The 8738-nt window shown below is 40.6% G+C and overlaps 1 long non-coding RNA gene across 1 annotated transcript in view; it reads left to right on the forward strand.

Annotated features, from left to right (window-relative positions):
- The first annotated feature begins 4733 nt into the window (after window positions 1-4733).
- Window positions 4734-8738, forward strand: part of LOC107707387 (uncharacterized) — a 9277-nt gene continuing 5272 nt past the window's right edge. The window contains exon 1 of the long non-coding RNA XR_001636254.1: window positions 4734-5052. This is a non-coding gene — a long non-coding RNA (uncharacterized LOC107707387). The remainder of the gene's footprint in view (window positions 5053-8738) is intronic.

The raw sequence follows: 8738 nt of genomic DNA on the forward strand, positions 1-8738 counted from the left end.
ACTGACTGGGTGTTATCGCATTAAGTTCTGCTAATCCATATCGAGTAAAAATGTCCAGAGCTTACCATCATTATCGACATAAATTTGTTTTTATGATTTTTTACAATTATTGCGGCTCAATATGATGTTGTTTTATCGCCCAGCCCAATGAGGGAAGAAATTAAAATTTTACATTTCACAGCGCCACCTAAACATATTCGTTGATCGTAATGCAGGTGGGGGTCAGCAGCTTACATACAGTGACCTTGCATGGTGTAGGGAAAATGTGATTGGTACAGACCTGTCCAATCAAGAGGTTGCAGCAGGTCTTCAATACCTGTGTTCGACTTAATGTGGCGCTGTGGACTGAATGGTGTATGACATCAAAATATCACGCGATTTGGTCTGCGCAGTGCTTGGGTGTTTTTATTTGGCATGAGATTTACTTGGGCAGCGTGAAAGCATGAGACAGAGCCCCGAAAGCGTGTGTCTCACCCCAAATGTGTAAGAGTTGGCAACCCTGCGTAAGCATTTTCACCATTTAACTCTGTTTGCTATGCTATCCTTGCATAATTATGTGATTAGTAACATATACTGTATGTTAGCATTTATCATTTAGCATTGTTTTTTTCTCAGCCATCTACAACCCTATAAAAACAGCACCTGGCTGACACCATTTACATATTTTAGATCACATGTTCATAGAGGTTAGTGTAGATTAGAGATTCATCAGGTTGCTAGAGTGTTTTTCTCCACCAGTGATAATTCACTTCCACCACACTCACTGAAAAGAGTGAGGACCACTTCATTCTCTTAAGCACTCCAGTAGAGCTTTCAGCGTGGCACTTAGGACTACTTAGCAGCTTCATATTTAAAAAATATGTCAGGTGGACCAGAGCAGGAGCAGGCTGGGCCCTTGATGAAGTGGGCAATGTAAGAATTCATGGTGGACGTCCCTCAAGACAGAGCTATTTTCCATTTAGAGGATCATGTTCGAACTTAAATATTTAAGAATAAAGCCAAAACAGAAAGACATCTAGAGGAAAATGCATTAAGAATACAGAGGATGCACCACTTCCCTTAAATTTTCCTCAGAAATGTGACATTGACATATTTGCATTGACATACATAAACTGGAACCTCCAGACAGTGCATGATGGCCCCGTTGCTCCACTGTAAATGATGAATGGTTGAGCTCAAAACTTTGTATCAAACAACCAGTAATATAAATGTATAGTAATATACATGAATGTTTGGCCTTTGCATGCAATTGATCTGTTCAGAGCAATGTGTAAAAAGTATACAGGCTGAATGAAAATGCAGTCAAACTTTAGTTTGTGGACCTATTCTCACTATTAACTAACTATTGAGTATGACTTTTGCCTAGGGTGGCCATATGTGCCATTTATACGGGACACGTCCTGGCCATGATTTTTATATTGCCTAAAACATTCTGCGCACCGATCATTGTATGACACCAAAGTAGAGAGCGATTTGAAAGCATAAGGAGCCGTCTGCTCTGCTCTGCTCTCTATAGCTCTCGTGAAATAATGTCATACAACGATCGATCTGCACAGTGCTAACAGCCAAAACCTGGATATTTTAGGCAATATAGAAATCCTGGCAAGGGTGCGTCCCGTAAAAATGGCCTGTATGGTCACCCTACTTTTGCCTCAATAAACTCCAAATTTGCTGCTTATTAACAGTTAGTAAGGTAGTTGTTAAGTTTAGGGATGTTGAAGGATTAAGGGATCTAAAATATGGTCATGCAGAATATGTGCTTTATAAGTACTAATAAACTATGCCAATATGCTAGAAATATGCATGCTAATAAGCAACTAGTTAATAATGGGAATTGGTTCCTAAACTAAAGTGTTACCGAAAATGCAAATTCACTCTCTGACCGTAGGTGGCACTTTTAGAAAAGCAGAAATAACCCCCTTACCCTGATAAACAAAGCACAACACAACTTTCAGTTTCTGACACTTGATTGTCACAGAGAATAAAGGTAGTCAAAATGTATTTGCATGCAGCAGTTCATTTCAAGCATTTCAAATAGCCGTTCAGATTTTTCTATTCATGATTGTATCAAACAACACCAAATACAAGAGTACACAGACAAGAGACAGACAACAGATACTTCCTCTGCTATTCACTGCTTATTAAAACAGTCAGCTCATGAGCGCCACCATGTTGTAGTTTTATGTAACAGCAGTGGCTCTGGGCAGGTGACAGAAAGTGTGAATCTTATTGGCCTGGGTTCTTTGCGGTGCGATCGAAAAGATATTAGAACATCTATCCATAATTTTTATTTATTTTCTTTTCTTTTTTTTTTCAACAAATTTTCACACTGAACATTCGTTTTATTGTGAACAGGTGCTGACAGTGCTGGAAACGTCATAAACAGATTGCATGAAGATGCAGTTAGTAGAAATTGTAGCATGTAGTTTACAATTCAAAACCTTGCCTTTTGCCATTTAACATTTATAAACATTGCAAAAATACAAGTCATTACTTAATTTCACTGTTTAGTTTTACATTGAATAGCAGCTTTGGGGAACAGCACAGCAGACACCAAAATAAAAACATATATACATATTTGCATAGACCAACACATTTTATCATTGTTAACTGACATCTGTGCCTCCCCAATCTCAAAAAGCACCGGCCCCACAGAAAGTAACACGAACAATCTGGAAAAAAGGGAACAAGCCTTCTAAACAAGCTCTGCAGGTGGAGCCGAAACATGAATGTGACAGTCAGCTGCTCAGACCTTCCATCAGTCATTTTGAGCAGTGCTCAGTGTTTTTTTTTTACGCAATGCTAACACCTGTGGAGTGCACCAAGCCAATGTCAACAGTTCAGGTTGGAAAGTGAGATGACTCCGGGGCCACAGACCCAAAGCAAACATGCAGAAAAACAATCAGCGTACAGGCATCACAGCCCATCCCATCTGAGTGTTTCCGGGCACATGCATTACACAAAACTCAGGAGCACAGACACTTCTTTGAAAGCGCTTAGGCACAGGTGGGCCAAGGGTGTTTTGAAAGGTACACTTTACTGTACAGGAGTAACCGGACCCGGACAGGATCCTGCTTTTAGTTGACTAGATGGCATGTGCAGGAAATGGTAAGTGCTGAGGGAGGTGTACACCTCACACACATGAAAAGGTGCTCTGATCTGTCCCACAACAGGCACACAGGGTCTGACCTAGATTCCCCCATCCTGTAAAAAAGCTGCTCTGCCAAGTAAGGCAGAGTGGGAAGGGCTGAGCTGTGGTGCGTAGCTTTGCCCCATCTCTCTCTCTCTCTCTCTCTCTCTCTCGCTCTCCCAAACATGGGCGGAGTGTAGCGTGGCCTTTTCAAACTCACCCGGCTGGCAAGCAGACTGGCTTTTGGAAGCAAGCAATGCTGTTTTGAACCGCTGCCAAATGAGACAGCCTCTGCCGGCGCAGCTGAAACTTTTTACAGCCTCCCCTCACTTCGACAGGAAGAGACAAGGGGAGCAAATTTGTAGGAGAGGGGAAAAAAAGAGCAAAATAAATCTTTGTAGCGTCTGCAACTAAGGCACTGCATCAAGGATTTCCTTCTGTGCTTTCACGCTCCCCTACTTTGGCAAGGTGCCATTCGAAAAAAGATTTTTAAAAGAGAGATTTTTTTTTCTCTCTCTGGGAGGATTGAACGGGGAACGGATGTGCTAGGAAGTGAAGAGTTCAACGAGTTCAGTAAATGAGAAATATGTAAATGCATCAATAACAAAAGAACTGTGACGTCACGCACTGTGCTGCCCAAGACACTGCCTGCAAGCAGACGGGACAAATGTGGACTCATTTGACAAGATGCCATTAGCGTCCTATAAAGAGTATTCCTGTTTTTTACATCACAGATTCTTGCACAGGAAGAAGACCATGTGAAGTCTGCAACGACTGCAACGAATGACATGTTGTAGTCACTTCCTCTTTCATGGTAAGGACTTGAGGACCTGACAAACTTTTAGCATTACGACTCCACTGAAAATCGCAACAACTTTCTCAGTGCTTATTTGCATAGCGTTTCGCTACTCTTAACTAAATGACTGCATGCAAAGTGCAACATGGATGATGATGTTAAACACAAGTTGAGTAATAAAACCAAATGAATCAGTCAGGCAAATTAGATTAACTGAGTGTAGTGTCTTTCAAGACCCTTTGAGGAAGTACAGCGGACCACTCATGTCATCTTTCCCTGATAAAGAAATCCAAAACGCAGGCGGTGGCAGAACAGCCTCTGGATGTGTGTAATGATTAGCGAGGACTATAACTGGAAGGCTCAAACTACCTGGGACAGATGCCAAATGCTGACAAAGGCAATCATTGCATTCTCAGGGGCAAGCAAAATCAACTCTTTGTCCTCTTGCGCTTCTTTTGGGAGGGTTTATAATTCCTTGAGAAACCACCGAAAGCATTGACTAAATGCCGAAGGGGTTGGTCACATGCTTTGCGTAAAGGGCATGAAAAATCACGTAAGTATTATTAACCTGTTCTGCATCTGGTGTTAGTCGGGACCCGTTCAGCTGATCAAGAGTTTTCTTTAAATAATCAATTCTGAGTCCTTATTTTCCAGACTGTATACTAGGAGAAAGAGGGGTACAACCTGACCTTCTCACATTCCCATAAAAACAAGTTTGTCAAGTTTTGCGTGCTAGTTTAACACGGACGGTAGCAATAACTGTACCTTTATGGGCACTTTGTGATTTTCTGCATGCCAAACCCTCTCTTCCTGATCTCTGATTTCTTTTACGTTACTCAAACTCCCTTACATTCTCCACCTCCTCTCTCCCTCTCTCAGCTTCTGTCTTTCACTTCGCATCCTGTGCCAAAGTGGGCAGGGAGAAAGAGCTCGTGGTGAGGCGGGTTAAACGGAGGCCGCTGTACGTGCTCTTTCTTCAGCCACAACCCCGTGGAAGAGCATGTTTGGTGGTAGCACGTTTCTAGGTCTCTCCCCCCGAGATAGGCGTAGTATGTGCATGAGTCTACTCTTCCCGGCGCCATGACCCTGCCTTGTGTTCTTTGACGTTGAAGCCTCTAGGCTGCAGGTATTCCATTTATTTTCTCGCTTGCGTACTTTGGAATGTCCCATAGATTATTTGGTTACTTTTTAAGAAATTCTCTTAAAGCATCATTGTCGATTCTTTTACCCAGCAGCTCTGGCTCTCTTGTTCACTGTTGTCTTCCTCTTGTAAACGTGTCTGAGTCCATGCCTCGGATTCTGCCATTTCTACTACACTAAACGACTTTAGAACAAATGAATTGTTAATGTACATTTGATAAATGTTTTTAGGCTCGAAGCTATTTAAAAAAAAATTATTTTTGTTAATATAAAGTTATTTTCACAATTAGGTACGCGTTCCTTCAGATAGCATGTACATTCCTTTAGCTTTGGGTCATTTTGTGCGTTTAATTTTAGGGTTTGAGTTTGTTTAAGGATTTGAATTCATTTGAACATCCAAATAGTGTTTGGGTGCTACCTTAATGTTTTTGAAGGAAAATTAACACATTGATGTACTTGGATGTGATGCTAATGTTTCGTGAATGGCCTATAAATTCCCATTAAGTAAAATATAGGTTGTACATCCCTCAAATTTCTGTACAAAAATCTTACGGTCAGTTTTGTATTTTATATTTCTATAAAAAGAAAGTGCCAGTGAGGACTCAGCTGGCAGAAATAGTACATTTAAGAAAGCATAAACTTATACGAGATACACGAGAGCATTCGGTCACTTGTTTGGCATTGGTAGATATGATCAAAGGACTTATTTTTATATTCAGCAGGTATTCTTTCAAAACGTAGGCTTGTACTGTTTGTATTTGACTGTTTTTTTTTCCTGTTGCGTTTGCATTGCAAATGACATGAATGGCAAAAAAAAACAAAAAAAAAAAACAGTGGGGCTAGTTTGGGAAAGAAAATAATTAAATAAAATAGCTCACTAAATGACATTTGTTATGCAGGAGTAACTGAACAAAATACTGATCAAATATTACAGACAGAATACAATTGTGTGCCTTTTTGTCAAATTCCCAGTAAATTCCTTTAAAACGGGGTGAACAATCAACGAGATCTGGTTTCCTTAGAAAAGAGGTGGTGACATCTTTTTTGTTACAAGGCTACTATAACTTGGACAAAATGGTACCAAATTTGAAAATGCATTGATGAACTTGATTTAAATCTAAGTTACGTCTTTAAAAAATTACAAAGAAAAGCTCTCAAGATGGCGTCGACATGCCACGTGTTTGTGTACTACTGTACTAAGTGTATTTTACTTAAAGGGATTTTTTTAAATGCAGTCTTTTTCAAATAACAGCAAACCTTTTTTATGAACAAATCCTTATTTAACAGCAGATCGGCTCTTCGCATGCAAACAAAAGCGTAAAAGCTGTGTAAAATGGTGCTGTTAGATTGCAATAGCACATGATGTGCTGATGTTTGTTGATTTAGCTGTAGAGCAAGGATTTTTCTTTGATAATGTTCTTTTTTGTGCTTTATTACTCGTCAGCATAAGGAAGGAGGGCAGGTAATTTACTGCTTTGTAAGGTATAACCGAGAGACTCGCTAAAGGGGCACAAAAGTTTGTGTATACATGTTTTTATTGCTCAGAGTCAGAAGAGATGGCAACAGGAAAAAAGTGGAGCGAGGGAGGGAGGAAAGGAGAGTATTTCCTCCACCCCCTGTTCTCTTCAGATGAACTTATCATGTAGCATCATATTTTCTCTCTCTCCCTCCCTTCCCCCCCCTTTCCCATACAGCCCGCTCCCTCCTACATTTACTGTAGCTGACAATCAGATGCACTCTGGGCACCGACCCCACATTAGCAAACAGGAAGTTTCAAAACAAACAGAGTTTAACCCTAAAAATACTTAGATTTCACTGCATACACAATCAAGTCTACGACCTCATGCTAGAATAGACAGAATACAACACCAGTTTTGTAATCACAGAGTATTTTGACTTCAAACTGAAAGTTTTATTTGGATGAAGTGTTTATACCGAAAGCAGAAAATTCACTGCAGGTGAGAAAACACTGCTGTTTGCCCTCCAAATGCACAGACACGCAGCATATGCTCGCAGCCTATTAGTTACACAGCCCCAGACGGGGGCAGAGATCTAACTCTAATCTGCAAGTTCTTTGTATAAATAAGGCAAGGCAGAATCCTTATCGTCGAGTTTCGATGAGTAACAGCAGGCTCTCCGGAGACCGCGTGACAGAGTCAACCAAGGTCAAGCCAAGCCCAACTTCCTGTTTTTTGGGGACTGCTATTTTTGCTTTAAGGGCGTTTCTCTCTGCTATAGGTTGATGACAGGAGATCATAAGCAGAATGATTAATGACATTTTTGAAGAGTTATAGCTTTCTATGGCTTAACTTTTTTAAGCAGTGGCAAAGCTGTGTGGAAGGAAAAACTGAGGAATAATGTCACAGGTACAGTGAATGGAACAGGAAGAAAAGTTTTGCTAAATGTAGTTCGGGGAAATATTACGCTATATCCTGTGTACAATGATTCATACAAAAAAATATGGCATGTTTCATGTTAAGAATCTTGTGCAACAGTTGTACTAGAGGTTAATTTGCGAGTAATATGCTAGAACTCACCACTGGTGGGAATGCTGATCTACAGCTGTTCAAACAAAAGATTACAGATGAGATAGATAGCGACAGTTACTATCAATAGTAAAAATGAAAGACCTTTATTGTTTGTTCATACCGTATCACATAGTTTCCTCGTTTATGTTGCGAAGGCTACTTTACTAGGTTCCCTATTTTTTTATTTTATTTTTTTAATTGTGGCCTCTTACTCTTCCTCTGCCAACATCCCCCACCCTTCAGTGCTCTACCCACCACCCTCTTCTCCGTTCATTGAAATTCAGCCTGGCATACAGGCACTGCCCCTTTCTTGGCACCAGACTCAGGGACTCGGCGACAGAAAGGAGGAGAGAAAATTAAAATGAAAACAAGATTACGTACCAATTTCTCAATCGCTGAGCTTGTGCCAAACAGTCAGCCCGTTTCGGTGGATCTAACGCAAGATTATCGATAGGCATTTTCGGTGTATGATTTCAGCAAATATCGTAATCACATATGGCCTTGGCAACCATAACGCAGTGGGAGGCGTTCAGCAGGCTAATTGATTTGCCCCTTTACCTCCTGCGATCCGACAGTCACAAGGGCTAACGGCTGTGTCCTTTGGTCGCTAGGTAAGATAGAAGGACTTTTGTTGATCTTATTTGATTTGTTTACATATTTTCTGATTTGCAAAATCCTCAGACAGGGAAGTAAGATGTTCCTTTGTGACTGTAAAATGCTTGGTGTACGATTACGCCAAGAGGTGGTATAGGTGAGGCGTAAACAAATGCAGGCAATTAAAAATGGCAGACACATTTATTGAGACACACACCGATGTCTGTTTAATTGCTACTTTGAGAAACATGTTTTATCATGTATCACAGGGTGTGATATATTAAGCCAAGAATATTTGTAATAAACGCTTTTGTGATGTTTTTCATGTACAAGAAACACAGGCTCTGTTCCAAAACCTAGGGAGCTGCCTAAGTAGGGAGCACTTTAAGGCCTGTTCCAAAAGGTAAGATACTTTGCTTGAGCCAAATTCTGAGCATAAGGCATTGCAGGAGTCCTTCACGGAGAAGGCAATCCCAGAATGCATTGCAAGCTAAAAAAAAAAAAAAAAAAAGCAAACCAAGATTGCTGCCTGGAATTTTAGGCTTTTATG

The sequence above is a fragment of the Sinocyclocheilus rhinocerous genome, unplaced genomic scaffold, assembly GCF_001515625.1.
Source record: "Sinocyclocheilus rhinocerous isolate Xijiao unplaced genomic scaffold, SAMN03320098_v1.1 scaffold625, whole genome shotgun sequence".
In the NCBI taxonomy this organism is placed as follows: domain Eukaryota; kingdom Metazoa; phylum Chordata; class Actinopteri; order Cypriniformes; family Cyprinidae; genus Sinocyclocheilus; species Sinocyclocheilus rhinocerous.